The sequence below is a fragment of the Candoia aspera genome, chromosome 5, assembly GCF_035149785.1.
Source record: "Candoia aspera isolate rCanAsp1 chromosome 5, rCanAsp1.hap2, whole genome shotgun sequence".
Lineage (NCBI taxonomy): Eukaryota > Metazoa > Chordata > Lepidosauria > Squamata > Boidae > Candoia > Candoia aspera.
The window spans coordinates 11,199,649-11,227,554 of NC_086157.1; the positions used below are offsets into that span (position 1 = coordinate 11,199,649).

The 27,906-nt window shown below is 40.7% G+C and overlaps 1 protein-coding gene and 1 non-coding gene across 2 annotated transcripts in view; both read left to right on the forward strand.

Annotated features, from left to right (window-relative positions):
• The window catches only part of FGFRL1 (fibroblast growth factor receptor like 1), a 180,084-nt gene that overhangs the window by 134,201 nt on the left and 17,977 nt on the right, over positions 1-27,906 (forward strand). The window lies entirely within an intron of this gene.
• LOC134499401 (U6 spliceosomal RNA) lies at positions 19,013-19,117 on the forward strand. The gene has a single exon (XR_010068125.1). It is a non-coding gene; the product is annotated as a U6 spliceosomal RNA (small nuclear RNA).

Genomic DNA, 27,906 nt, shown 5'->3' on the forward strand with positions numbered 1-27,906 from the left:
TCCTCCATCCTCTTCTCCCTATTGAAGCTCAAGCTCTTTGTTATGTCAGGAGCAAAGAAGTTTGATTTAAATCCTCAGAGAAGTGAGGAAGGAATATGCAGCCTCACCATTCATTCCCAATTTAATAATCCATGATTTTTGAAGCTGGGAATGTAGGCCCAAACCAAAAATTATGGATTATTTATCATGCCATTTTCCTGCCCTCCATTTTAATATTCATCGAGCAGCAGAAATTACCTTCCAAGTCAATATGCTTACACAAGGACACAGCTATGCAGTGACTTCCCATGAGGCCAACTGAGGTACTGCTCTGCGATGCTTCCAGATCTAGTATGAATCAACAACTTTGCCATCTCTGTAGGTTGATGTTTTAGACTAGATGCAGTGGAAACCCAAGGAGAGAAAAATAAAAACAGTTGTAGTGATAAAGTTTTATGTGTATTCTGCCTATCTGTAGATAGCAGAACAAGCTAAAGTAAAGTGTGGGGTAAGGGTTATAGTGTTGGACTAGGATTGGGGCTACCCAGATTCAAGTCTGCCCTCAGCTATGGAGACTTCGGCCTGGTCACTTGTCTCAGCCTGATCTCCCTCACTGTTGTTGGGGAAATTGGAGGGTAGAAATGTGCGTGTTGCCTTGAGCTGCTGAAGGAAAGGTGAGACATCCATCTGAAAATACAGTACATAAATAAAATAACCTTGGGAAAGAGATCCAGAATTTGAGGAGACTAGCAAGAAGGCTATATCTTAAATTCCTGCTCACCAGAGTGGAGTGAGACAGAATAAAGGGCAACTCCTGAAGATCTCAAAAGCTGGCAAGCTCATAGGGGGAACAAAAATGATCTGTAAAATAACCTGGTCCCAAGTGTTGCTTTTGTACAGCTTTGGAAAAGGCACACTTTGACTTAGTGGTCTATTAGAATGTGAGAATTATTTATTCAGGGTAGCTTATAACATAAAAATTCTAAGGAGAATTATATTCCATCCTTTAGGTAGAGAGATAAATTCTTCCACACCTGTGTGTGTGTTAGAGAAAACATTAATCTGTGATAGGATTGCGTTGAGCTAACAGTTGTGGGTTGTTGTCATTTTCCCATTAATAATGCCTTTTATTATTGTGTCATCTTGACTTGACACTAAAAATAGGGATTTGAAGGGAAAATAAATCTGAAGACGGCAACTTGTCTGCTCAAAAGACATTCTTGTAAGTCAAGCAAGCAAGGGCAGTGATTCAAGGTTTACCCACATAGCTTTGATGGGAGAGGAGGATAAAATTACATGAAGGAAGACGAACATAAGTTCCCAGTGCAGCAGGTGAGAGAAACCTCACCCTTTCTGTCACTTCAGAGGGGTAATATTTAATTTGTATTTGCTAAAAATAATTTGCCTTTATTGTGAATGAAACAAAGAACTCTACTATGGTTTCTTTTGATGTTCTTAAATAGGTGTGGTAATTTAACCCCCCCCCCCATTGGTGTTTAAATAAAAGCAAGTTTCCATTGCAAGGAACCAACTTCTTCCAGAACTGGTATGCTGAGTATATGTTTGTGAGTCATACCTTCCATCTCAAATTGTGTACTCATGAGAAAATTACGTTGTCAGAAGAAGCTGAGATTCTATGTAATGCAGAAGAGGGCATAAATGGTCAAAGTTTTAACAACATTCAGTGATTGTACTGGTGCCGGATGTGAAAGAAACGAAGTCTTCAAAGTCTTCAAACAAAGTCTTCAAATGGATAACGAAGACCAAAGTGTTGTTCCTGGAGAACCTTGGTTTTCATATAAACTGAAAAATATGTGAAGAAACCAACAGGCCCTACCTTCACTAGGCCAAGTATTACTACTGATGGCTACAGTTTAAGGAGCTGAGTGTGGACTTTTGAGTTCACAGTTCTCAGGTGCCATTTTGGTTCAAATCCAGTCCTAGAAGGATGGATTGAGTGAGCCATAAGATTGATGCTTCTTATCCAGTAAAAATCCCACAGATAAGGTGTCCTTAGTACCATCCCTTTTCACTTTGATTTAAAAGACTGATACAGTTGATTACACTGTTTAGAACTGCATCTGATTTTAAGCTAAAATTATATGACCTATTCCGAAGGAGTTAATCCTGTATCCATCTCAGTTGAGAGCAGCTATTCTGCAAGGAACGTAACCACAGGATTTAGGGCAGATGGAAAGTTTTGTTTTATGATTACTGGAAAAAAGACAAGCTCCTTCTGAGTTGACAATGCTTTTAGGAAGAAGACAACTCAAGGCAGCAGGCAAGAAAAGGGTTTTGTTCCTAAAGCTTCAGCTTTCAAACCGCTGGTGTGAATAATAAAATAACAATCTTGGTTAATGTTCCATTCAGAGCTCCTGGGGGTTGCCGCAGTAAAGTTTGTGGTGGTGGCTGAGCTTTTTCAATGCTCTTGATGGATGAGAAATGCTGAGCCAGATGTGAGGGTAAAGACAGATTTACAGATTTCTAAGTATGATAAATGTGGTTGGAGCACCCATTTTCTGCCCTGAAAAATAAAAACCTCAAAGTGCAGCAGATGTCTGCTGAACCCTCTTCTCCTGCTTCAGCATTCTGCTTCTACTTTTCACCTTCACTGTCTGGATCACCATTTTTTTTCTGCTTGAACAATATTCTTTAGGGGACCATCCTCATGCACTCATGGCAGCTAGTGAATCTAGAATCTAGCATAGAAGCTTTATTGATTTAGTCATCTGACCATATCAAAAGTATAAAATCAATACAAATATACAAGTAAATACAAAGAAAACAGTAGGACACATTCTATCTATCTATCTATCTATCTATCTATCTATCTATCTATCTATCTATCTATCAAATTTTGCCACCACCCATCTCTTCCCAGAAGAGGGACTCTGGGCGGTCTACAATAAAGCTATTCATAATAAGTCGTCACCTGTACAGTTAACCCCAATCTGATCTAGATAGTCTGTCCTCTTTGAAATGGCCTTTGATATAAAGAGTGCAGTCTTACTAGTGATAAGCAGGTTCATTCCCTGCAAAAAGTAAGACAGTTTCTCCTGGGTGCCCCAGTTTTTATTAGTTTTTAAATAAGATGGCAGCTAGTGAATTTTCCATCCTTGAGAAGTATTCAGTTTGCAGCAAAAAGATAACTTTAGCTCTGCCAAAACATGATGACTGCATAAGTTAAAAAAAAAGAGGGCAATCTGCAAATGTACCCCAAGGGGGACCTACCTAATCACTTCTGTATGCAGAGTGAGTTGCTGAGTCTTAAAGCTCTGCCAGATCTGGGCTGCAGAAGTCCAGATGGCCACTATTTGCTGTCATCAGGTTTTCTGCAGTCCATGTTTGGTGGTTTGGAGATGTCAATGCAGTTTTCTTGGCAGGACAAGTGGTTTTGCCATTGCTACCTTCTAAGAGGTTTTTCAACTTCCTGGCTAGACTCTAGCTCTGGTAAACAGCTGCTAATGCTAGGCCCAAGGCTGCTTAGCATTTTTAAGATCAGCCATGGTTAGCTAGGGCCGCCCCCCGTGCTAGTGAGATTATTTTTTTTCCTTTTCAAAAGGACAAGAGCTGAAATGGGGGATAGGGCATTTAAGGGTGAAGTTCCTTCCATTAACCTCAGGCTCATTTGCTATAGAAAACCAGATTGCAGATTGCTTTCACACTGGGCCAAGTCACCCGTTGTATTTGGGCCACACACAACACTGTTTTCACTGGGCTGTTCTTGCTCTGGGCTGAGAACTTTGCCTCAAGATGTTTTGTAGCCTTGCTGAGCTTCCCCACTTCCCTTCTTGTTGCTCCTGTTTCTTAAAGTGTCCTTCCCAGAATGGGGACCGATTGAACAAAAGTTTGCAGGAATGAAAAGAAGCAAAAGGAATGCCAGGAGTGCATTTTTCGAAACAGAGCAGAAGGCTCTGAAGAAACTCATGGATTGAACATACATTCCAGGAACTTTGCTTGAAAGCATTGGCTTTGCCAGTGCAACAAAAGGAAGTTGTGAAAAACTCTTTTGAAACAGATCTCAGGGAAGCCCAGTCACAAGGAACATTGGGAGTAGGCTTTGCACAAGATACGTGGACCAGATATGTGTAAGAGTGAGAGGAAAAAATGAAGCTCCTGCAAGATACAAGCCTGATTGGTCTGGGGGATCTGCTGGGGATCTCTTGCTCCTTAGTTCCAAAAACACATAGTGAGAACACCGATAAAACAGTGTTTCTGCTAACACTTTGCCTCTTTCTTCCACTTAAGGTTGTATTGCCCTCTGCCCCGATTAACAGGAGCTCTCTGGTTTTAGCTCTGGGTCTAACCCCTGGCTTCACCAGTTCCTCTCTTGGTCCCACAGGGTTCCTTACAGTCTGGAATATCATTATTCTCATCTGAGAAACTGCAAGATGGGCAGGTACAGGTCTTTGAAACAATATTTGCCTCCTTTCCAAATCTTTGCATATCTTTGCCACTGGATGTTATCAGAATGGATCTTACCAATTTAAAAAAAATGGATTAAAATTAATTTTAATTAATTAATTAAAAAATAACACCGAACTTTGATGCTCAAAAGTATCCCTCTGCTTTTACAGTACCTATTCCAATTCTTTTCCTATAGAGTACCCATATCTCCCATCTTTACATGATTATGCTCAGTGTTGTCTTCTGTTTTCCCTCAGTCTGAAAGTTCTGGTATATATATATTTCTTTCCTACTGTATCTCCTATAAAGATATCAAAGAATCAAATCATACCAATGCTGCACAAAATAAAATTAATGATACCTTGGTGATCTAGGTCTGGTTACTATTTGGATGGGAAATGACCAGGAAATCCTAGGGATAAACTTAGAAGTTGAAAAAACAGTTCCATGAAGTCACTGGAAATGGAGCTTGACTGAGACTTAATGTTGAAGGTTGCAGGTGCCAGCTCCAACCTGGCCTTAGCTGCCCTCAAAAGAAGCTAAGTAGCGTCAGATGAGTGTCTACATAGAAATCTTGTGGTTGCAGACAGGCCTGGGAAATCACAAAATATATCTCAGAAGAAGGCAGTGGGAAAGCATTTCTGTATGGTTTCCAAGAAAACCACATGGATATGTCTACCTGGAATAGAGCTTGACCTAAGGAAGACTCTCATGGAAGAGAATATCTGTAGCTCAGGGTTGAACTATGGAGTTTTGGTGCTCTCTGAGCTTGGTTGTTGGCTTGCAGACATTTCATGACCCAAGTAGGGAACATCATCAGTGCGAGTGAGTGTGGGGTTTGCTGCCTGTTTATATACAGTAGCTTCCCTGCCAGTTTTGGTGGGGGTGTGGTTTCCTCCTTGGTGTTTCCTTGATTAGAGTATTGTTTTCTGCCTGATTAGAGTATTGTTAGATTAGATTGTTGAGTATTGATTAGAGTATTGTTTTCTGCCTAAGGAATACTTTCCGTTCGTATCTAGGACAATACAGAAGTAAGCCTATCGTCAATCCTGCTGATTTTGTTCTTGTTTACTTTTCAAAGTTCCATCACATGCCCATAATTTATCAGTATGATTCAGGAATAAATATGCTGTTTGAGGTTATTTTATAGCCTTTTTATTGAACTAGAAGTTCAATAAAGATCCTTATAAATTGGTTCCTATCTCCTGCACTTTTGAGAGCCCTTCCTTTGCTTTCCTGGCTATTATACAGAACTTGAGGTTAAGCTTGATGTTTCTTTTATAAAAAGGGCCAGAGTGTGTGGACTGTATGCTATGGATTATTCAGCTTCCAATGGATGATAAGTAATCTGTTGTATTTGAGCTACATTGCGTGAGTCTGGAGAGCCAGTTTGGTGTAGTGGTGAAGGCACCAGGCTAGGAACCAGGAGACCATGAGTTCTAGTCCCACCTTAGGCATGTTAAACCAGCTGGGGGACCTTGGGCCAGTCACTTTCTCTCAGCTCTAGGAAGCAGGCAAGGGCAACCCACTTCTGAAATCTTGCCAAGAAAACTGCAGGGACTCATCCAGGCAGTTGCCAGGAGTCAATGTTGACTCGAAGGCACCAAACAAACAAACAAACAAATAAATAAATAAATCTGGGTCATGGGATGTAAATTGCAATTCACTTCTTTAAGGCACAGTTTTGCATTTTGTATTGGTTTTCCAGTTTGCACAGCAAAATATGGTCTCTGTTATTTTATTCTTTAATATGGCAAGGTTTGCACATCTAGAGAGAGTAGCTATGTTAGTTCCTTGTAGCAAAGGCAACAAAAGATCCTATAGCTCTTAACTATTCACAATGGCTGCATACTTCAATGTAATTCCAGCACAAATGGAAAAAAGCTGTGAAAATCATGCTGCTCCATATTGAATTGGAACGGTTAAAGGGAAGACTCAGGAGAGAAGCCTATTGTCCTCTCAGGCAACCTGAGAAAGTGCCTGGCTGGCTGTCCCTTGTATCCTATTACCAAAAGGACATTGCCTTTTGATTTCTGCTTTTCTTTTGGCTCCAACCAAAACATGGCTCCATTCTCCGCTTTGTCTTGTTTACCCATTGCTACAGAAAGGTATTCCATGTCACGGAAATGAACACAATTATGCAGAAGGCACAAAAGTGTCATGTGTTGCTTTCAGAACGGCTTTTGTCTTGCGGTTGCTCATTAATTGCTTTTCATGCTCCCTGCAAGGATAGAAAATGCAGCTTATGGTGCCTTTTTCTCACGGGCTCATTTCCTTAGAAGCCCAGCTAATTCCAAGAGCAGTGGGCATTTTCAAGGGCTGTGCAATAGTTGCAGCAGAGAATCCATGGATTTGCTAGTTAAGGCAAAGAGGAGACAGGACTGGTTTTGATGAGGCATTTTGCATTTACTAGCTGCCTCCCAGGGTTGTCTCCAGGGAGTGGGGAATGAAAAATGTCAAGTTGGTAAGTGCAACCGTGCAGTCAAGGCCTCACCTTGCAGATCTTCAATCACATGGGCATGGATGCCATCTTGATTTTTGTTACCCCCTCCCCCACAGAGGTTAAGGCACCAGGCTAGCAACCAGAAGACTGAGTTCTTGTCCCACCTTAGGCATGACACCAGCTGGGTGACCTTGGGCCAGTCCTCTCTCTCAGCCCCAGGAAGAAGAAGGTAAGAGCAAACCACTTTCAAAAATGTTGCCAAGAAAACTGTATGGACTTGTCCAGGCAGTCACCAGGAGTCAAGACTGACTTGAAGGCACAAAGCTGTAGCTGTGCCCACCCCCCACCCTAGACACCCTGCTAATGGAGGTAGTCTGTTGAGAGTGAAGACCCTGTTTTATCACATTGACAGGATGAGGACCTAAACAACGTTAAAATGCCTTTTCAACGTACTGTAGAAATCACAATGGCAGTGCAGAGAATAAGGCAGCAGATGTGGCCTCAAGGAGCTGATATCATGATGTAATTCACATCAAGAGGGCATTTTGTTGGCTGGTAGCATTTCTCCTGCTTCTTAGCATCAAACACGAGGAACGGGATTTGAATTGACCTCATGGCTGGGGTTTGTTTGCCTGCGATTAGGCTCAAGAAAGAGAAAAAAAGTCTTTTTTGTCCAGGAGAAAAGAAAACTTGTAGCTCATTAAGTGGCAGCAAAGAAGTTTGGTGGAAGACCGACCCAGCTGGAAAAAGGTGCTGGACGGTGCGGGAAGGGGGGTTGTCTCTTTAAGCACTTTCTCTTCTCTTTGGTGGGCTTTTCATGGCTTCCCCATGGAGTGTTTGTGGTAAGTACAAGCTTCTTTTCTTCTTCTTGGGGTTCCCGTCCTCTGCTCTTCTGTAGTTGGTCCCCCTCCTGCCTTACAAGCCCACAGTGACTCATTATGGAGTGGCTTACAAGTTTCTATCTCAGCTGAAGAAGAAGAAAGGAAGGGAGGAGGGAAAACTCTCTCAGCCAATTAATTTAGAAGTATTCAGGTCTGAGAATGTAACCCTCTTGAGACAGAACACCAGGAGAAGAACAAGGGAAGAAAAGAAATCGAAAAAGGCAGGCCTTTGGCAATGCTTTCTTTCAGGTTCCTGCTGCAATCTGAAATTGCAGGGCTTTGATTTTAACGTTCCAGCTTTGCCTTTCTCTGTGAGTTTCTTTCTTTGCCCTTTTAAGGTTTTAGACCTTTGTAGGAACTGAGTTCAAAACCAAGCGGTCAGGAGTGAGGGTGTGTGTGTGTGTGTGTGTGTGTTCCCCAGATATCAGTCTGACCAGTGTGATAAGAATTAGTCTCCTGAGAAATTTTCCAGATCAGGCCTCTTTCTGAGGAATAGCACATTCTGTAAAAGTGTAGTATGGTTTGGCTAGAATAGGAAGTGGGAAAGGTTAGGGTTAATTAATTCTGGATTTAATTCACACACACACACATTCAGCAGTGTCATCTCTTCCAATTTTCTCATAGCAAGTGGATCTGGAGTCTTGATGGACTGATTATGTGCAATCATGTCAGTGACCACATGGATAGGTTTTTTTTCCCATGAATCTGGAGTTTGGGGTTGTTTTTATAAATAAATGTCAACATTAAAATTAAATTGGTTAACAGCAAAATGGCACTATTAGGATAGTCATGTCCAGTAGGTAACTCAAACCAGAGTATTGAAGATGAATTCTGATGTTCATTCTGAGCAATAAGAAAGAAACAATTTGCATGTTGTGTTTTTAGGTGATGGGCAGGTAAAGGGGTCTGAGAAAGGGTATGTCACACTACACGTCTGAGATGAAAGCTGGAAGAGCAGCATGCCAGGTGGGATGAAGGAGAATCACCTCCCTCCCTGCCTACTGCAGGAGCCAAGTGAAGCCAGATTTTAATACAAGGATTAGCACTTTGAACTGAACCTGGAAATGAAATGCAGAGCTTTCAGAACAAGTGGTCAAGAATATGGGCGAACACCTGTTAAAAGCTCCACCTGGAGTACGCTTTAGTAGTGTGATCACAGACAACATGGTGTCAAGTTCCTTGTTTTCTGCAATGGGCCTAGCTGGGGTTTTGTTCAAAGCTGATAATAGGCACTTTAGTCGATAGCCAACCCCTGGGAATCCAGGAACAAGCTGCAACCATTTGACAACCTGATCCTTGTACAGGGAAGTGTGACTCTCTACAGAACAAGTCATCATCCCAACTACTCATTCGGTGAATCCGCCTGTGACCCCATCCACTTTGGATGTTTGATTGCTTCACCCTTGCAACCAACCTCCGTAAGCTTTTTTATTTTGTTTAATAGCATTTACAGACACTAACAAGTAGAGGATTTGTTACTGATGGGAAGGTTTAAGTGTTTTGTTTGTATTCCTTCCGCCTTTCTAATATGCCTCTTTTTCAGCCAGATATTCACACTGTTTGGCTTACTATTAGTGAAGAGAAGAGCCTTGCTGGTGTCAGATTTACAGTTCAAAATACATGTTGCAGAATTTAAAAGGAATGAGGAAAGCAAAGGAAAACAAAACAAATGAACAAAGTAGAAGCATTCTTCATGCTGCAATGTTCTTAAGGAAAATAAAGACCATAAAGTAGCTCGATGTGGTTGATCTTCTTGGTGCTGTCCCTTGGGATGGAGAGAGGTCAAACAGAGACATTAAGACCCTTTATCCTGTGGCTGGGTGTGTCTTCTCTGGACCAACTGTGAAGGACAATTGTGAAAGAAGCAAAGGCTGGTGAAATTTAGCCTGCAAATCTAACCCTGCTTTCCTTGTTAGTGCCTGGTGTGGCCTTAGTAATTCTTAATCTAAGAGTTTGTTAGAAACACTTATATAAGTCTTGACCTCGTATTGCAGTTATCGAGATAGGGTGAGGAGGCTTTAAAACCTGGTCTTTTTCAACACTGGTGGAAACCCCTCTGCTCTATTTACACCAGGAGTTGTAAAAGCCAGCCTGCATTCACCATCCTGACACATTCCAGCCTTTCATGCCAGAGTCAGACACACACAAGTTGGAATCCACTTCTTATATGAGAGATGCTCACTTTGAAATGTAGGATTTGCCCCAACCCTTCCGAGGGAATTCTTTTTTTTTTTTGCTTTTTTAAATTAATTAGGAATTGTTCAAGATATAATTGAGACACATAATGCAGGGAATTCTTGAGGTGAGAGGACCCCTGCCCAGCCAGGGTTAACTCAATGCCTACCGCACACCAAGCACCAGTTAAGTTATCTTATGTCAAGCACCTCTCAACCCATCACTGGGGGCAGATTCCCTGACAAGTGAAGGTCCAAGTAAATCAGGTTGAGTGTTAAACTCATGGACAAGACTAAGCCCCCCCATAATAGGGCCTGGTTATTTGAGGGACCTTCTGGAAGGAAGCGTGCCTTTGCTGTCATAGCACCTACGTTCTGAAATGACATCTCCCCAGAAATCCAGATGGCTCCCACTCTTATGATGTTCAGAAAGCTATTGAAGGTCTGGCTATTCTCCCAGGGTCTGAGGCAGATGAAGGGTGCTGGATGGGTTCTTTTTGATTACATGTTGTTTTTGAGGCTGTTCATGATTACTTTTTGTATTTTGTGCTTTGCATTTTTTATTTTTCATTGTAAACCATCCAGAGTCATTGGGAGTTAGCAGCCTATAAATACTATATATGTGTATACTATATATACAGTATAGATACATACATACATACTGTAGATACATACATACTTTCCTAAATTCTCTGTGGACGATGTTCCACCCATGAAGTGAGTGGAAGTAATAGTGGATGGTGCTTCTTTAATGACTAGAGAGTTATTGGAGCCATGATCTCCATTGTATAGGCTTTGCTTGTCAGAATCAACACATGGTCAAAGGACCATGAGTGCAAATGCTGTTTGCCAAAGATGGAGAAAAGCTGTTTGCTAGAGATGGGGGAGAAATTATTTTTCTCCTTTTCAATGCAAAGGCTGGAAAGGGAAGTGGGCATTTCAGTGATGGAAGACCATCCCTATGCCATGCCTGTGAGGAGGAGAATTAACAGAACACATATGGAGACCATTCTAGCATGAGAGAAGGATCAAGAGTCAGCCAAGATGGTCTTCCTGATCCTGACAGGAAGGCATTGCTCAGAGCTTCCCTTAGAAACCAGGAATATACTGTACCTACAGGAGACAAAGGGATGAGCCAAGGAGACCAAGTTCAGGTCCAGGCTCTGAGTGACTTGTCAAGATGAAAGGGCAAGTACTTCTGGAAGCAAATGATGAACCTGCCCATCCAGAGTCCCTAGTGTAGTTGGATAGACAGAAATAGACCCACAGGAAGGAAGAGACCTACAGAGATACCAGGAGCAGTCCTCAGGAGCAATACAGAGGAGTCAAGCAAGAAGAAGAGGAAAACTAGAACCAATTCAAGATCCAAGAGATCCGAGTGATGCTTGCCAGAAGGTGGTAAACAGCAAGGCACCATTACATTCCAGAGAATGGCAGTAGACATCATGGGCTTATATAGCCCAAAACATCTTGAGGAGAGCAGTATGGATTTACTGATGTGGACTATGCTACTGGATAGCCCAAGGCAATATTGTGAAGCTGGATAAATACTCGGAGTGTTAGTCAGGACTTAATTGACATTTTTACCAGATAGTGTAGCTCCTGGAGATCCAGACTGATACAGTAGCAAACTTCTTATCAGAGTAATGGAGCAGTTATGGATTGCCTGTGATGTTCAGCATCTTATACCAGTCCTCTACCACTGCCAAACCAATAGCTTATTGGAGAAGTTCAATGAAACTTTGAGTGCCATGATTAAAAAGTCCATCCAAGAATGCTCCAGCAATTGGGTCTTGGAAGTGTCACAGATCTTATTTGCATGCATGGCTGTATGGGACTGGGATGTCAGATATCAAATTGATTCTTCTTGGTTCAGGAGCTTCTGCTTGATTCCTCTGCTTTCACTGTTGAACTGGGTTCTTGTTAGGAAACTTTTAGACATTGTTTAGGACAGTCAGGGGAATTTAATCCAGCCTTAATCCTCAAAGAATCATCTACTTTTTATTATCCTATCCAAAATTTATCCTGATTTTGAACCTGGTATTTCTATTCCATTTTGTGTAGCTTCCTTATTGTTAATTCTTGTTGTTACTGTTGTGGTTCTGTGTTAGTTCCCTCAGTTTTATATTCTAAGAATTCCAGTTTTTTCATGATTTAAGGATTACTTGAAGATGCCCTGGAAACCTAAGAAGTGCTTTGGACACTTTTGTTGATCTGTCACAATTGTGATTATTGCAGACGTCCTCACTCCAGAGTAACGTTATTGTTTTGGGTGCCCTAGAATAGGGTTCCTCAACCTTGGCAACTCTAAGCTGTGCTGGGGAATTCTGGGAGTTGAAGTCCTCACAGCTTAAAGTTGCCAAGGTTGAGGAACCCTGCCCTAGAACACAGTATTAAAGAACACTTGGTGACGTCACAGTGGGTTTACATCTCCAGATTAGCTTTAGAATTCCAGCATTTGTAGCAACGTCACTTGCTTGTTACTTCTTAATATTCTTGCAATGTGACACTTTTGTGTAGTTCCAGATCTGAACAGAAAGACTTACTTTAAAGCTTGCATTTGTAGGCTTTAGACTGAGAACAACTGGGCATTCTTGGGTGCATATAGTAGATATAAGGTTTGAATGTATTTTAGGGGGAGATGGGCGGTGATAGAAATGTGAATAATAAATAAATGAAAATAAGGTTTGCCTCTATACAAGGACACCAGAACTAACATGTTAAAGTCTGCCATTTTAACTTCTCTCCATCCTTCCCTTTTTTATGAAGTTTTAAACCCTCCCTCCCTCCCATTTTTGTGTTCTGGATGTCATAGGTTCCTTTTAAAATAAAAACTAAACTCCAAATATCATTTTTATCCTTACCAGTGGAAACTCTTCTTTTCATTTTGTGGTCTGAAATACAGTTATGACTATAAACCCACAGAATGTATTTCTTCCTGCTGTTTGCAAAATTTGATGATCGCCTTTTTTCAGTTTGATAGTTAGGAAATGGTTCACAAATTCCTTCACAGTTTTAACTTCCATTGTTTCTGAATTTTCTGCAGTCCATGCTCCTATCACAAAAATAATCTAGAAGTAGAAAAAGAGCTAGATGGTATGTTTGTCTTTAATTTGCACAGAAGTTGAAAGTATAAAAAGTTCAGGCATGTAAATAAATTAAGAGAAAGGGAAGGAGGGTTTTTTTCCCCTTTGCCAGGTGTAATTCTATTAAGCTAAAATACTTTGATGCTTCAATTACCTGTTATACTGTGGCTGGAATGGAAATTAAATGGCTTCTCTTTCTGGAAAATGCTGGGGCAAGAAGGCCTTTGTCACTGTGTTTAAATTATCAAGCATTATTTTCAGATTTACGTTTTATTGTCTTGGACAGATGCTAATGTACTTAATGTACATTTGATGTGCTCTCATTCTAGTGAGGCTGAAATGTCACTCAAGTTTTTCTCAAATACATTTAAAGTAGAATTGTCAGTAAAGGACAATTTACTGGTAAAGGACAATTTACTAAAGGACTTAAGGACAGTAAAGGTTTTAGGGACTGACCAGGAGATTATCCATTGCTGGCCCTCCCCAAGGTAATTTTTCTTAGCTTCTTAAATATGACTGTGAGTTTTATCAATGCCAGCCTTGATCATTAGTAATGCTCACCCACAATTTTTATACAAGTTCTAGACACTGGACTCCACTTTCTGGAGTCTGGTTAGCAATAGTCATATTTAAAATAGGCCATGCAAGATATTGGAGTTTATGGTTATGGTTGGATTACTGCAATTTGCTCTACATGGGGCTTCCATTGAAGATCATCTGGAAATTTCAGCTGGTCAAAAATCTACCGCCTCTGTATTCCCCGGACAGTCATGGTTTTGCCCCATGACACGATTCCTATGAAAGCTGTATTGATTACTGGTTATCACCTGAAATCCCTGTATGGCCCAGGTCCTGGATATGCTGGTGACCATGTGAATAGAGCACACCTGTTGAAGATCTTCTATCAGGGGTACGATGGGAAGAGACATGGAATTGGGCATTGTTTGGGGATGCTCACCTTCTTTGGAACAGCTTATCCCCTGAATCAAGAATGGTCGACACTCTTACAGCCTTCCAGAGAATGGTCAAGAACCTGTTTCTCTCTCTCTCTCTCTCTCTCTCTCTGGAGATTAAGTAGCTGGAATAAGATCTGCACCAAATCAGATCTTACAAAACAGATACTGTTACTGTGTTATCTTTTATATATATATTAGGGTGTTTTAGTTTGCATTGTTCTACAACTTTATTTTGTACACTGTGTACAGTTTTTGGAGGGAAGGTGTTTCTTACTAAATTAACAAATATGTACAATTTTAACAACTGTAAACTGTCTAGAGTCCATGAGGTAGCAGTGGTGGTGGGTAAATTGCATACATAAAGCCTGCATTTACATTCAATAAGGGACAAGTGCTTTGAGCCTAGATGACCTCAGACCAGAGCTCCTCATGTTAAAACTAACAGAGGAGTAAAACAAAATTAAGAAATGAAGATGTCAAGATATAAAATTATTTAGGCAGATTATTGATACACCTTTCCTTTCTCAAACAAAGCAATAACATAGGCGGCATCAGAGTTCTTAAAGGGATGCTTCCTTGATATTGTGTACTGAAGTATCTGTTGCTAAGGTCAGGGGACACATCTTAAGGTAAAGGTAAAGGTTTCCCTTGACGTAAAGTCCAGTCGAGTCCGACTCTAGGGGGCGGTGCTCATCTCCGTTTCTAAGCCTTGGAGCCGGCGTTGTCATAGACACTTCTGGGTCATGTGGCCAGCATGACTCACGGAACGCCGTTACCTTCCCGCCGAAGCGGTACATATTGATCTACTCACATTTGCATGTTTTCGAACTGCTAGGTGAGCAGGAGCTGGGATTAACAATGGGAGCTCACCCCGCCGCGCGGTTTTGAACCGCCGACCTTCCGATCGACAGCTCAGCGGTTTAACCTGCAGCGCCACCGCGTCCCTTAGAAAATATGATTTTCCCATGTGTAGTTATGTTCCCATTTGAGGTGCAGTGCCACAGAATTATAGGCATGGAACAATGATCAGATACAGGTGCATCTGCAGAAAGGGTAACAAAGTCATCATGGCAGATGTGACTTCCTGCTGGAAGCCCGGTCCAGTTTTTGTTGTAATACATATAAAATGGGTGGGGCTTTGATTACACAGCTGGGGTTTCTATCTTTACATTCTTGTAAAGATACATTCTATCTTTACATCCTGCTCTCCGAACGCCCCAATATAGTTAAGAATTTATTTTGAGGCTATTTTTCCAGCCGAAATGAGACTATAAATTCCTACGTGAAACTCAGATCTAATTTCTTTGTTTCTGAAGGCACCCAGTGGTCTGAATCTGAATCAGTGTGCTACTCTTTAAAAAAATGAATACGACCATAGAACAGTTATTGATTTCAACACCAAGAATTGTATTAAGGTCATTGTTGTTGTTATTGCTTGGGGCTACTTAAATGAGCAACAGATCTTGCTTGATAGCTGTCAGAGGTTATGTCCTAAGAGATGAAGTGCTTGACCCCCTCATTCGTGGCATCCACCTGCAGCAAATCTGGTTCCCCTCCGGACTGTTTTGGGACCTGGTTTGGAAGACTGCCACAGCTCCAGCCCGTCAAATCCCAGATGGATATTGGTTTCAAAGGGAATGATGACTAGCCAGTATGCTAAATATTTTAATTCAGTAAAGCCTCCTCCTCTCCTTGATGTTTGCTAAAGTTACGGCCAGCAGATGTAGAAGAGAATTAGTATAAGGAACTGAAGAAGCTGCTGTGTCCTTCCTCTTATTCTCATAGCCATAAATCTCAGCTTTTAATAATCAGTTTGTACCAGGCATTGCTTACCTTACCTTGGTCTGTCATGCCAAGCAATTGTTGAAAAGTGTGTGGGCTGTGTGTTTTGGTAGTGTCAGAGTGCGCAAAGGCAAATCAGAACTTGGCATGGGTATAGACCAGCAACTGTGCCTGATTCCTCACCGCTGAGCAAAACAAAACAAAACAAACCCCTTCCTATATCCTTAAAATTAGATGAAAGTTCCCTTTTCTATTTTGGGTGGGCTCAAAATTGTGTGTGTGTGTGTGTATGTTTAAAGTCTATGCTCCTCCATAGTAGTGTTTCTCAACCTCGACGGCTTGAAGATGTGTGGACTTGAACTCCCAGAATTCCCCAGCCAGCCTTGCTGGCTGGGGAATTCTAGGAGTTGAAGTCCACACATCTTCAAGCTGCCAAGGTTGAGAAATACTGCTCTAGAGGATAAATAAAGACTTGACACAACTAAAGGCAAAAACTGATGGTGATCTGATGATAGATGAGTTTTATTCTGTTAATTGAAATATGCAAGCAATGTTTTAACTTTGTCTTCTCAATCTTTTTTTGCAAAACCCCTGGCATTTTGCAGTATGTTGTTTCACAGAAGTGCTTTGCCCCAATCTTTATTAATTGGCATTGAGAATTCATGCATGGACAACTCCATCAAGGGAGTTTACAGATATGCAACCCTTTTGCTACCCTATGCATTTTGAGATACAATTTAAAGTCTTGGACTTTATAAAATATTAATGTATAACCAGGTGGAATTCTCATTTTTATAGCTCAAAATTCAAACTGGTTATTTTATACCATGTGGGAAGCTCTTTTCAATCCTTCTTCTAAACATGTTCTCCAAGGGTTGACCTTTCACATCAATCACCCTTTGTTATTCTGTAGTATCCATTTTTAATTAGCCATTTCCATCATGCGCTCAGCATTCATAGGAGAAGAATCATAGAGTAAATATCTAAGTAGAGTTTATGTCATTTATGAGCCCTCTCCCTTCCCCCATCCCTCAAATCCAGAAAGGCCTTCTTTAGTCACCTTCCTGTTACTTCAGGGTATTCTGTCTAACACAGTGTTTCTCAACCTTGAGAACTTTACGATGTGTGGACTTCACCTCCCAGAATTCCCCAGCCAGCATGTTGAAGTCCACACATCTTAAAGTTCTTAAGGTTGAGGAACATATGAGAGATAAAGAGGACATCTGGGTTACCTTGCAATTAAATTCCTCTGTTTGATAGCTCAACAGAAGATTTTCCATTTAAGTTTTATATTTCTATTTAGATTCGTCCCCAATTTCAGGAGTGAGCAACCTTTTTCTCCCTGAGGCCAAGCTAAAGGGGGTTTCTTTTACTTTTTTACATAGTTTTAAAATGCATTTCTCTTTTGTTTATCTCTTTCCTTCCAGCCCCTTATACTTACGTTCCCTTACATTCCCTTTTCTTTTCTTTATGCTTGTACAGTATATGTGGGTATAACATCTACTCTAAATAGCTCTTTGTCCCTCTCTGCATCAGCAGCTGCTGCATCTTTTTAAGTTCTCTAAAGATATGAGCAGTAGAATACGAGGCTGTCTAATCCAGAATGTCTCCAGGAGAGACATTTGAGAAGCAGCCAGGGGAGAATGGGAGAAAGAGAAGAAAAGTGACTGGCCGAGCATAGTTTAGGCAGCTTTAGCAAATGGGGAGGGTGATTTAATTTGGACATGAGTCCGATAAAACTCTTGGTTTGGGTTAGAGGTTTGCTGCAAAAGAACCGTGCATCCAACTGCCTGTAGCCAATGGAAATGCTTCCTTGGAGAAGGGGTTCCTTCCTCTGCATCTTATCCCGTGGCAGAAAAGATTTGAAATCTTTCCAGCTTGGACCCACCTCCAGTCAATTGTTGAGCGGTTCACAAACACACACAACATATTTCCACATTTTCATTCTTTAAATACATATGATTTATTTAAACCAGTACACTTAGAACTTGACTGAATGTAATTATGTAAGTTTCTGTTACACTGAGAAATACTTTATTTAGATGTATTTCTAGTCAGTGCCAACAGTTAATGGACACTACTTTGAACTTCTAGTTCAAAGGATTTGTATGTATGGTTTGGAGAACTAGTACTTCACTGTATATTTTTATGACCTTTCTATACTGAACCAAAGGAGAGATTTTTTTTCCATGACTATTCATTAATGTTAGTTTATATGGTCCAGCAGCCAAGATAAGAAACCTGGAAGGATTAACGTGTGAGAAATAGTCGGAGGGGTATGTTTAGAACTCTGCGGGGAGACGTAATAGTTGTCTTCATGGATCTGAAGGGCTGGCATGTAGAAGATGGGGTGGAATTGTTCCGAATTATTCCAGAAAACTGGACAAGAACAGTGGGTTTAAATTACAACAGAGTAGATTTCAGTTAAACATAAGGAAAACATTCCTAACCGTAAAGCTGTTCACAATGGAACAGACTGTCAAATGAGAAGATGGGCCCTCATTTACTGAAGATGTTGAAACAGAATCAAGAATGCTATAGCAGTGGATTCCTGCAGTGGGAAGGTAATTGGACTACCATGGTCTCCAAAGTCCCTCCTAGTCCCTCTATGAGATTATATTTCCCCTTGAGAGATTATTTTGAATCCTGGAGATGGCAAGGCATGGGACCATAGTCCCATGGAGTCTGGGACTATGAAGAACATTTTGTAAATACAGGCAGGTTCAGCCTATCACCCAGCATGAGAAATAGACTGGAAGCCATCCATTACAGAAAAATGACAGGAGAGAGAAACTCAGGATGTAAACTTTGGGCCTTATATGGATAAAGAGCTAGATTCTTAGTCTTGGTAGATTTTTATCATAACTCAAGCTGTTTGTATCTTGTATGAAGTGTCTTATCTAATCCTACCTAGTACTTGACTTCCCATAAGAGCACTGAATTCCTAGAGAAACAATTGTGCCATTGGCTTAGTGACAACCTCTGATAATTATAATCTACATTTTACTTAGAATGTAACATTACTGAGAATGCACCAGAGTTTCTCATGTGAATGAGTGCTTTATTCTTTCATCCCCCTTACTCCCATTCTTGAGTCAGTAACCTTGTTTTATATTCTTACTATCTTTTCCCATTCCATCCCATCTTTCTTTCCCTCCCTTCCAAGTTTGTTATTTTACTATTTAAGGTTAGTATTTTTTTTTCAATTGTACTGGTGTTTTGCTTCTATTTTTTACTTACTCCTTCCTCATTAATGATCCCTCCTACAATTAATTCATTCATGGATTTTTAATGGATAAATCAGGTTTGCTTCAACAGCACATACGCTCAGATTAGAACGATACAGGGAAGATTAGCATGAGCCCTGGGCAACGATGGCTGCATAAATAATTGTAAATAATATGTCATTCTGCCTTTTTTCCTTATAAGCCATATCCATCCCCTGGCTCATTTTGTTCTTACTGATAGGTGTGTGTCTGTGTGTATTTGGCAGCGACACCAGAGACAGGATTACTGGGTGTGCTGCAGAAGTGGTGGGAACAAGGAAACACTGTGGTCAAGAGACTGTTTAACTTGTGTGCTGATGCCTATGAAAGTTGGCACATGTCACCCATAGTGGCCTAAATTTTCTGAACCTTCCATTCAGTTTTGATAAGAAGCAAAAAAGTTATAGGCACTTTAAGCACTTGGTTTGTAAACAAATGTAACGGAAAAGCCAAGCTCCAATTTTGGTTGCAGTCAGTGAGCGTTCATTCGTAAGGGTCTTACTTCCTAGAAAATTGTGTATTAGTCTGATAAAAACTAAAGTTATAGCTACCAATGGACAGGTATGTTTTTCCCATAGTAGATAATAGAGTGGTGTATATATTCCATTTATGCATGCTATTGGAAGGGAGTACAATTAAACCTCCATATCAATTTTTCTTTCCAGAATGAATTGGAATGCCAGTTCAGATCATTGAATCAGATGTCTCTGAAGGCTTTTTCTAAATCAGTTCAGAAATCTGAATCAAAGCCACCAAATTCTGTTTGAATATCCAAATTGAATAGGCTTTTCCCAACTGTCAGAATCAGACTGACTTTCCAAATTGACTTGACAATCTGAATTAGATTTTGCCTGATTCTCATGAACCTATTAGACAATGGGTAAGCGAAGCCCCAGTTTTTCCAAATAATGCTCCAGAATTGGAAAGAAAACAACACCTGGGCCAACAGAGAGAGAACAGAGTTGTCCCTGAACAACCCTTGTTTTAACCTATTCTTTATCTATTTCTAAGAAGCTTGATTTGGAATTTCAGAGGACCAAGCTTTACTACCACCCTAAAAAAATGTGTCACAGTCAAAAAAAATAATTCTTTCATGCAGACATTCTGTTGTTTTTCTGTGGTGATAATGTCCTTTGCCATTGCTGTGTAAATGAGTGGGACATTGCAAACAAAAGGATAATTAGAATGCAAGCATTCCCTGCAGAGAAACAGCAATATTAATGATCAAAAGAATAAGCCATAGGAACTGTAAAACTGATAAGTGATCAGGAAAGCCATTATTTTTGTTCAAATTTAGTAATCAAAGTTCTACTGAACAGGAATTGAGGATTTGTAGTGGAGACATTTAGCTAAGAATTTTTCTCATGTTGTTGCCAGTGAAATTATATCTGTAACAATAGTGTTTGTCTTTTTCAAAATGATGTTAACAATTCTTCACCCCCAGCTTCACCTCTGAGCATTTCTGGCACTTGTAGCCCATGTTCTCTGTGCCTCACTAGAAGATACGTCTCAGATATCATTGTTCGTCAGACTGGTGTGAGATTATGCTTTGCAAATGGCTGTTTTTGGATACCGATGCCATATCCATTTTAATCAAGTTCAGCAGTTAAAATATAATCCTGAGCTGTAGTCATCACTGTCTCTTAGGAGAAAAGTTTTTTTTTTTAATGTTTAGTGAAACTGATGACTATCCCAGAAGCAAGAAATGTGATACTAATAAAGAAAAAGAGTGGCATTATTAGGATTTTAAAAATATTCATCTGCTGCTTCATGTGAAACTTCATACTGAAAAGATGCTGCTTGGGTCTTTGTCTAAGTAAATCACAGAACATTTTGCTCAATATATTTCCAACATTTTAATGATGAAAGAGGCATCAGTTAACTGCAAAGTTAAATTCAGGGAAAGTTATTTTTTTTCTGGTTTTATGGCAGTTTACTTAAGGAGCATCTCCCCTGCAACCCCAATCTCTACTTCAGTACATTGAAGAGGTTTGGATACTCCAAAACGTCACGAGTCTCCTTATTACAGAAGTCCACAGCATCGTGAAGGAATCATGACCTGCAGTAGATCTAGACCTTCTGATAGATCTCAGATTTGGCATGTACTCTCAGTCTGAAATCTGTCCACACCTAACTAAAGAGATATACATCAGTTTTAGACGCCATATTGCCAGCACAACTCTACATGTATGTGTGTGTATAAGTGGGCCATATTTTTATTTTAAAGCAGTGTACATGGAAATCCCTTCTCCAGTTTCTCAGTGGTATGTCCTTTGCATGTTCAATCGCTGGCGTGCTATGTTTGGGTCCCCAAAAGATCACTTTCTGAAATCCTGGAGAATTGCTTTCAATCAGTGTCCGCCTGGAGTTTTTAACGTGGTGAAGTCACAGACCAGTTAACTTAATGGCCACCTTGCTTGACATGCATCAAGGTCTCTGCCATATCTGATTTTTTTTTCCAAAAAATAAATTACTTTAATAATAAAAAATTAACTGGAATCTGGCGTGCTGAACGTCAGCTCCTCGGGCATTCTTAGAAAGGAAACAAAATGGTTAGCTGCTCCTCTGTGCTTTCTTTGGAAATGTGCCCAGTGGCCCGTTCAAAATGACCAAAGTAGAGTCATAGAGTTGGGAGGGACCGAAGCTTGAGAGATGATTAATGGGATCCAGAAAGGGAGTTGAAAGGGGTAGCAAGGAATATCCTCATCAGGTTTGAGGACTGATAAATGCTTTGTGATTAGCTGTGGCAATCCTGACAGCCGTTTTGTGAATCAGCAAGCCTCTCCACGGTGACCATTTTCTGAAAGAGCTCATGCTGGATGTTTAAAAGGTCCAAATGTGCCCATTAGCCTAACCATCTTGTGGACTCCCCAGGTTGACCACAGTGACTAGAAGAAGATTTGAGAAGCTTGTCCACTTCATTTCAATCTACCGAAATGCAGAGCTCCTGACTGCTCTGGTGTATTTTGTACCTATTGTTCAAGAGTTTGTTCTTTCTCCATCCTTATGATATGGGACGTTAAATAAAATTCCATCATTTTCCTAAGAGAATGACGCCTACTGCTTTGGTCCTTCCTTGCCTTAAGGGGGAAATGCTGCCACTGTACTGCAATTTTTAAACTCCAAGATAGAGAAGTACCAAAGCTGTTTGTATGATTTAAATTCACCCTTTTGAATTTCTAGCCTTTATTACGCTTTCTTTTTGTCCTCCGTTGACTTAACAATCATGCATTAATTGGCAGTTACCTGGTTGTTTTTTATGTCCCTTTGAACTCCAGCACAATCTTATAATAGCTAGCTAATCAGTATCCTAAGCATAGGCAATTACTTGCTTTGTTCAATTTGTAAAAAGAAGCTGATCCATCAGGTGCCAAAAACTGGTTTGTAGCATTTGTTGTATTATTCTGAATGGCTTTAGAAAAAGCAAGAATGAGAAGTCAGTTAGCTTGGTTTGTCTTCAGTGACTTTCTTAGTTGAATGATTCACTTTATTTCTGCCTCACTCTGGATATATAGGCCATTTACCTTTCTTCCAGCAGAGGGATGTTTTTGTCTCTGTGAATATTCTGAAATAAGCTATTGATGCAGAGATTTTTAAAAATGACAGCTGCATAAACAGAGGTGCATGTTTTTTTTGTGTAGGCAAATTTAAAACAAGTTCAAGTTTTCAAAAGCATGTACTGGAGAGGTATATTCTCTTAGGTTCCTTTGTCTCCTAAGGATTCTGAAAATCTTGGCTTAATGTATGTCTAATGGTGACTGCCTATAAACAATCTGACTCTGGACTGGAAGCTGGGTTTTCTTGGGAATTTGATAAGAGATCTTGAAAGTGGAGTTGCTTCCATCTTTCTTTTGTCCTTGCATGAAATGCTCACTATAATGTTTCAAGCCTGGCCAGGTCACATCACTTTCTCTCCTATCTCACATTCTGCCCACCCTTTCATTCTCATTCATTTCTTCATTCATTCTCGTCCCTTGTTCTTCCAAAGAGATCTCCTCTGAGCTGCATAATGATGTATGGATGGGGTTGATGATCGCTTCATTCTCCATTCAGCCTCCTCCACTGGCTTTGAAGTGTGCTCAGCTCTTGGGCTTCTGTTCAAAGGTCACTCAGTTTATTTATGCAAAGTTGGTCCATCTCTGAAATGGAGCTTTCAGGACCCCTGACATCAAATGCTCCCAAACCAGATGTAGGGAGTTAGGGCCATGATAAGCCTCAATGCTCTACAAAAGAAAAATGCTGCTGCGGACCACAGAGAAATGCTGTGGTTACATTTTTAGCTAAATAAACTGGACTATTGTTCAGAGCCCTGATTGGAACCTGCCACTGGCTTAAACCACTCCTTGCTGAAGCACAACAGGCTCAGAAAGTCAAATGCAAATTCTTTCTGAACCAGGCTCAAACATACCTAGTAAATATGTTCATTTAGATTTACTTAAGACCAGATATTTTACACCCATGTGGAATTTGTTCTGCTGTTTGGAATAGAAATGTCTGTTAGGGAGGGATTAGGGTTGTAACTCTGCTTTCTGAGGAGGGTCTACATGGATCTCTAGGGCAATGTTTCAAGGATCTCTGGAAACAAATTCATCGGAGATTGCCTTCCAAGGTTCTTGTCAGTGGACCACCCAGTCCTCTCCACTGGAATGAATGGAGCCATTCATACAGCAAAATACATTTAATATGGGAAGAGAGGGGAGTTTGCCCTCAGGTCCTTTAGTGCAGTCACTGAACTTTGGATTTTCTACCAGGCAAGCTTAAATCAGGAACCTTAGTCTGGTACTGTAAAATACAAAGTCTGGACATTTGACGTTCCCTGCTTACAGCAAATATATTAGAAGTTTCTGGCTTACCAACTTTCAGATCTTTTAAGAGGTTTCATTTCTCTTGCAGATACTGGATTAACCAGTTAACTAACCCTTCTTGTGAGTGTCAGAACTAAGGTCTCTCAGAAAACCAAGGTGTTTTTCCTGATAATTCTTACATCTTCCAAAAGAAGCAGGATATACTCTTTCATCCAGACTTTCCAGCAAGTTACCTTGTGGATCAACCTAGCTTTCTTTTTCAAAGTAAATTTATTTTTATTGCAAAAGACAAAAAAATCTTACTCAACTTTCCCCCCATCTTCACATTCCGAAGAGAAACTGTAACAGGACGTGTTACGTGATACAACTTGCTGGAGTCCCATCAGTTTAGGCACTATACTTCACATCAGGACCAAGGAGATCCTACGAGAAGGTCCAAATGATCCAGGTCCTGGATGTTTATTCTAGATTCTATTTGTTGCACTGATTGTCAGCTTTTCTTATTTCTAATTATGTAAGGAATTTACAGGAATTGTTGCCACCATGAGTGGTGGACATTTGGAAAGCAATGGTGTTCCCCGTACTAACATATGGCTGTGAGAGCTGGACCATAAGGAAGGCTGAGAGAAGGAAGATAGATGCTTTGGAACTGTGGTGTTGGAGGAAAATTCTGAGAGTGCCTTGGACTGCAAGAAGATCAAACCAGTCCATCCTCCAGGAAATAAAGCCAGACCGCTCACTTGAGGGAACGATATTAAAGGCAAAACTGAAATACTTTGGCCGCATAATGAGAAGACAGGACACCCTGGAGAAGATGCTGATGCTAGGGAGAGTGGAGGGCAAGAGGAAGAGGGGTCGACCAAGGGCAAGGTGGATGGATGATATTCTAGAGGTGACGGACTTGTCCCTGGGGGAGCTGGGGGTGTTGACGGCCGACAGGAAGCTCTGGCGTGGGCTGGTCCATGAAGTCACGAAGAGTCGGAAGTGACTAAACGAATAAACAACAACAACACCATGAGTATAGGTGGGAGAGCTGGCAAACCCATTTCCTTCTTCATTGTCTCAAGACAGAGCATGTCTCTGTCACGTTTGCACAGATTCATTTGTAGCAGGATTCTTCAGACAGGATGTTCTGCCTCTTACTGATCTTCATGGGATCACTTTTAATTATTCAGTAAGATTTATTTCCCCTTTCTGCTGCTAGGTCCTAGAATTGGCAAAAGAGACATCAAATTTCCTGGTCTTGTCTCATCTCTATTTTCAAAAATTATTTCTCTTCTGATTTTCCCATCCTCAAAGAATTCAGAAAAGCTTACAAGATATTTAAAAAGCATAAGGTAAAGGTAAAGGTTTCCCTTGACGTAAAGTCCAGTCAAATCCGACTCTAGGGGGCGGTGCTCATCTCCATTTCTAAGCCTTGGAGCCGGCGTTGTCATAGACACTTCCGGGTCATGTGGCCAGCATGACGACTCGGAACGCCGTTACCTTCCCGCCGAAGCGGTACCTATTAATCTCACATTTGCATGTTTTCGAACTGCTAGGTGAGCAGGAGCTGGGACTAGCAACGGGAGCTCACCCCGCCGCGCGGTTTCGAACTGCCGACCTTCCGATCGACAGCTCAGCGGTTTAACCCGCAGCGCCACCGCGTCCCTACAAAAAGCATAAAAGCAGTAACAAATTACTAGTAGATTTTCTACAAGGGAAAAGAAGATGCAATAGCAACAACAAGAACAGAACCCTAAAACTGGTAATCTGTGGCCATTTAAGCTACAGTCCGTAGCCTAGTTTACACACAATGGCAAATGAAAAATGAACTGTAAGGACTAGATGCATACATTGCATTAAGCCAAGAGGAACGGGCACAATTTAGCTTAGCAATGCAATATGTCAGCTCAGTCATTAAGAAAAAAGATAACCTCTACTCTTTTGCCTGACTAGAGAAGTATAGCTGATATGAAGATGCCTTGAATGTGTAGACCAAATGAAATGTGAATGTGGTATGGATAGGATTGGGTGGCAAAAACACCAGATCTGGGCATGATCCAAGCCGCCAGCTGGCATTTCCTTGGGAGAAAGGAAACTAGCCCAGTGGAAGCAACCCAAAACAAGGACAGAAGTTTATAACATTATGACTAGTGAGGGGATATGAGGGAAAGAGTGAGAGTTTTGGCTTTTTGTGTTGTGTGAAACCAACCATGGTGACTTGTAATTTCTGGTTAATTCTTTGGCATGCCGGTGCTGATAGGGAAGATAAAAAATTAATAAATATAAATGTATAAAAACCAATAAACTCAATAAACCATGATTAATCAAAGAATGCCTCAGTGCAATGTGTGGACTCAGTCAATAGGTAGTTAGCACGCAGGCTAAGCTCTTGTATTGATGCCTTTAAAAGACGTTAGACTAATGGATGATAGCTCTATCAGTGATCAATAGCTGAATACTATGCCTATTTATATATATGGATTGCAAAATTAGGAAGTGAATGTAAGCAGATATTAATTTAGGAGGTTGATAGAGCAGTTAGTATTTACTGCAATGCATAAAGGAAGTATGAAGATCAAGAGTAGACCCTGCCCATTCTTTTGCTATTGTTGAATGAGGAAGAAAGATCAGCTGTTCTATTTCACTATCTATGTCTGCTACAGTTAATGTCTTTGGCCTTGGGAGGCTGATGCGTTTTCTCAGTCAAGACATTTTAAAAGTCCGATGAAGTTACTTTCTCTCTCTCTCTCTCTCTTTAATTCAGCCACTCCCCTTCATATTTTGGGGGGAGGGAATGCAAGGAGTGGAGTTTTCACTAGTCTTGTATGCAGTTTGAAGAATTGGCTGGGTAACAAGCAGAGATGCATCTTCAAAGGATCTGGTGCATTTGCCGCACTTAGCTTCACATGAAAGGCTTGGCAACCTCTCAAGTATGGCTGAGAATGCCAATTAGGTGGCGTGCATGAGTGGAATTTCAGGTGGGGGGTGTGGATGCTTGGTGGACACACTGTAACTTGAGACTGTAGACAAAGGAAGGGAGGCCAGTCTTAAAAGACCTGCCTGTGGAGGATTAAGTAGTGATTGACAAACCCTCTGCTGAAAATGTGCAAGGAAGTCTGAGAGCATTTAGCATCGGTTCGATAGCAATCCCTGTAAAAAAATTAGGGCTTGGCTCTAAATTCATAAGCATCATTTCCCATGTTATTACCATGTGTCCTTTTGCTACAAACTACAGTCCAGATATGTCCTGGGTAGGAAGCTGAAATTTGATGCTGTGGTGCACTGAAGCATCTTTTGTCAGTTACTCCTAAGAAGAAGATGTTGTGGTATGTTTATTATAGGATCCACATTGATAGTAATTGCTGCTTTTGAAAGCTTCTGCTTCAAGCTGCTTCCAGAAGAACGTAGTCCTTTTCTTTTATCCTTGCAAGCATCCTGTAAGATAGCATAAGCTAAGAGGTAAGATGGGCCAAAGATCATCACGTGGGCTTTGTGGCCAGTTGGGGTTTGGAAGCCAGATTTCAAGTCCTATGCTCTTTCTGCAGCACGACTGTCTCTTGTATCCATCAATGTCTCGGTTTGTCTTTTGTTGGAATTTTGAACGCTAAAGCTTGGATAGGACCATGTCCTGCATTTCAATTACTAGATGTCAGAATGATTGGCTATGGATTAACTTTGAATAAAATAAATAGCTGTTTCCATGATAGGTGATATGGCTTTAATATTCATTTATTGTACGCAAATTTCTGCCACTTCTCAACCTTTTATTTTTTCATATAGAAGCCATAATGGGAACAGATCCCAAACCAAGGTTTGGAAACTCAAGGAAATGTCTGTAAAAGGGGCCTTACAGGCGTAACATTGGATAAGAGGAAATTCTCAATGCAATTGAGAATTTCTATAGTTAAAGTTCCCAGAAGCAAGAAGAACTTGTGCGCAGACACTTGTATGCACTTTTTACAAACAAGTGAAATATATGGCTTTTTACTGTTGGACTAGGAACCAGTTGAGTCCAACAAAGATACACTGTAAGATGGAAATCCAGGTCTTACATATGCCTCAGCAGCCCATGAATTATGAACAGTATAGATGGGTGGGTGGGTGGAGTTTAGATAGATAGATGGATGGATGGATGGATGGAT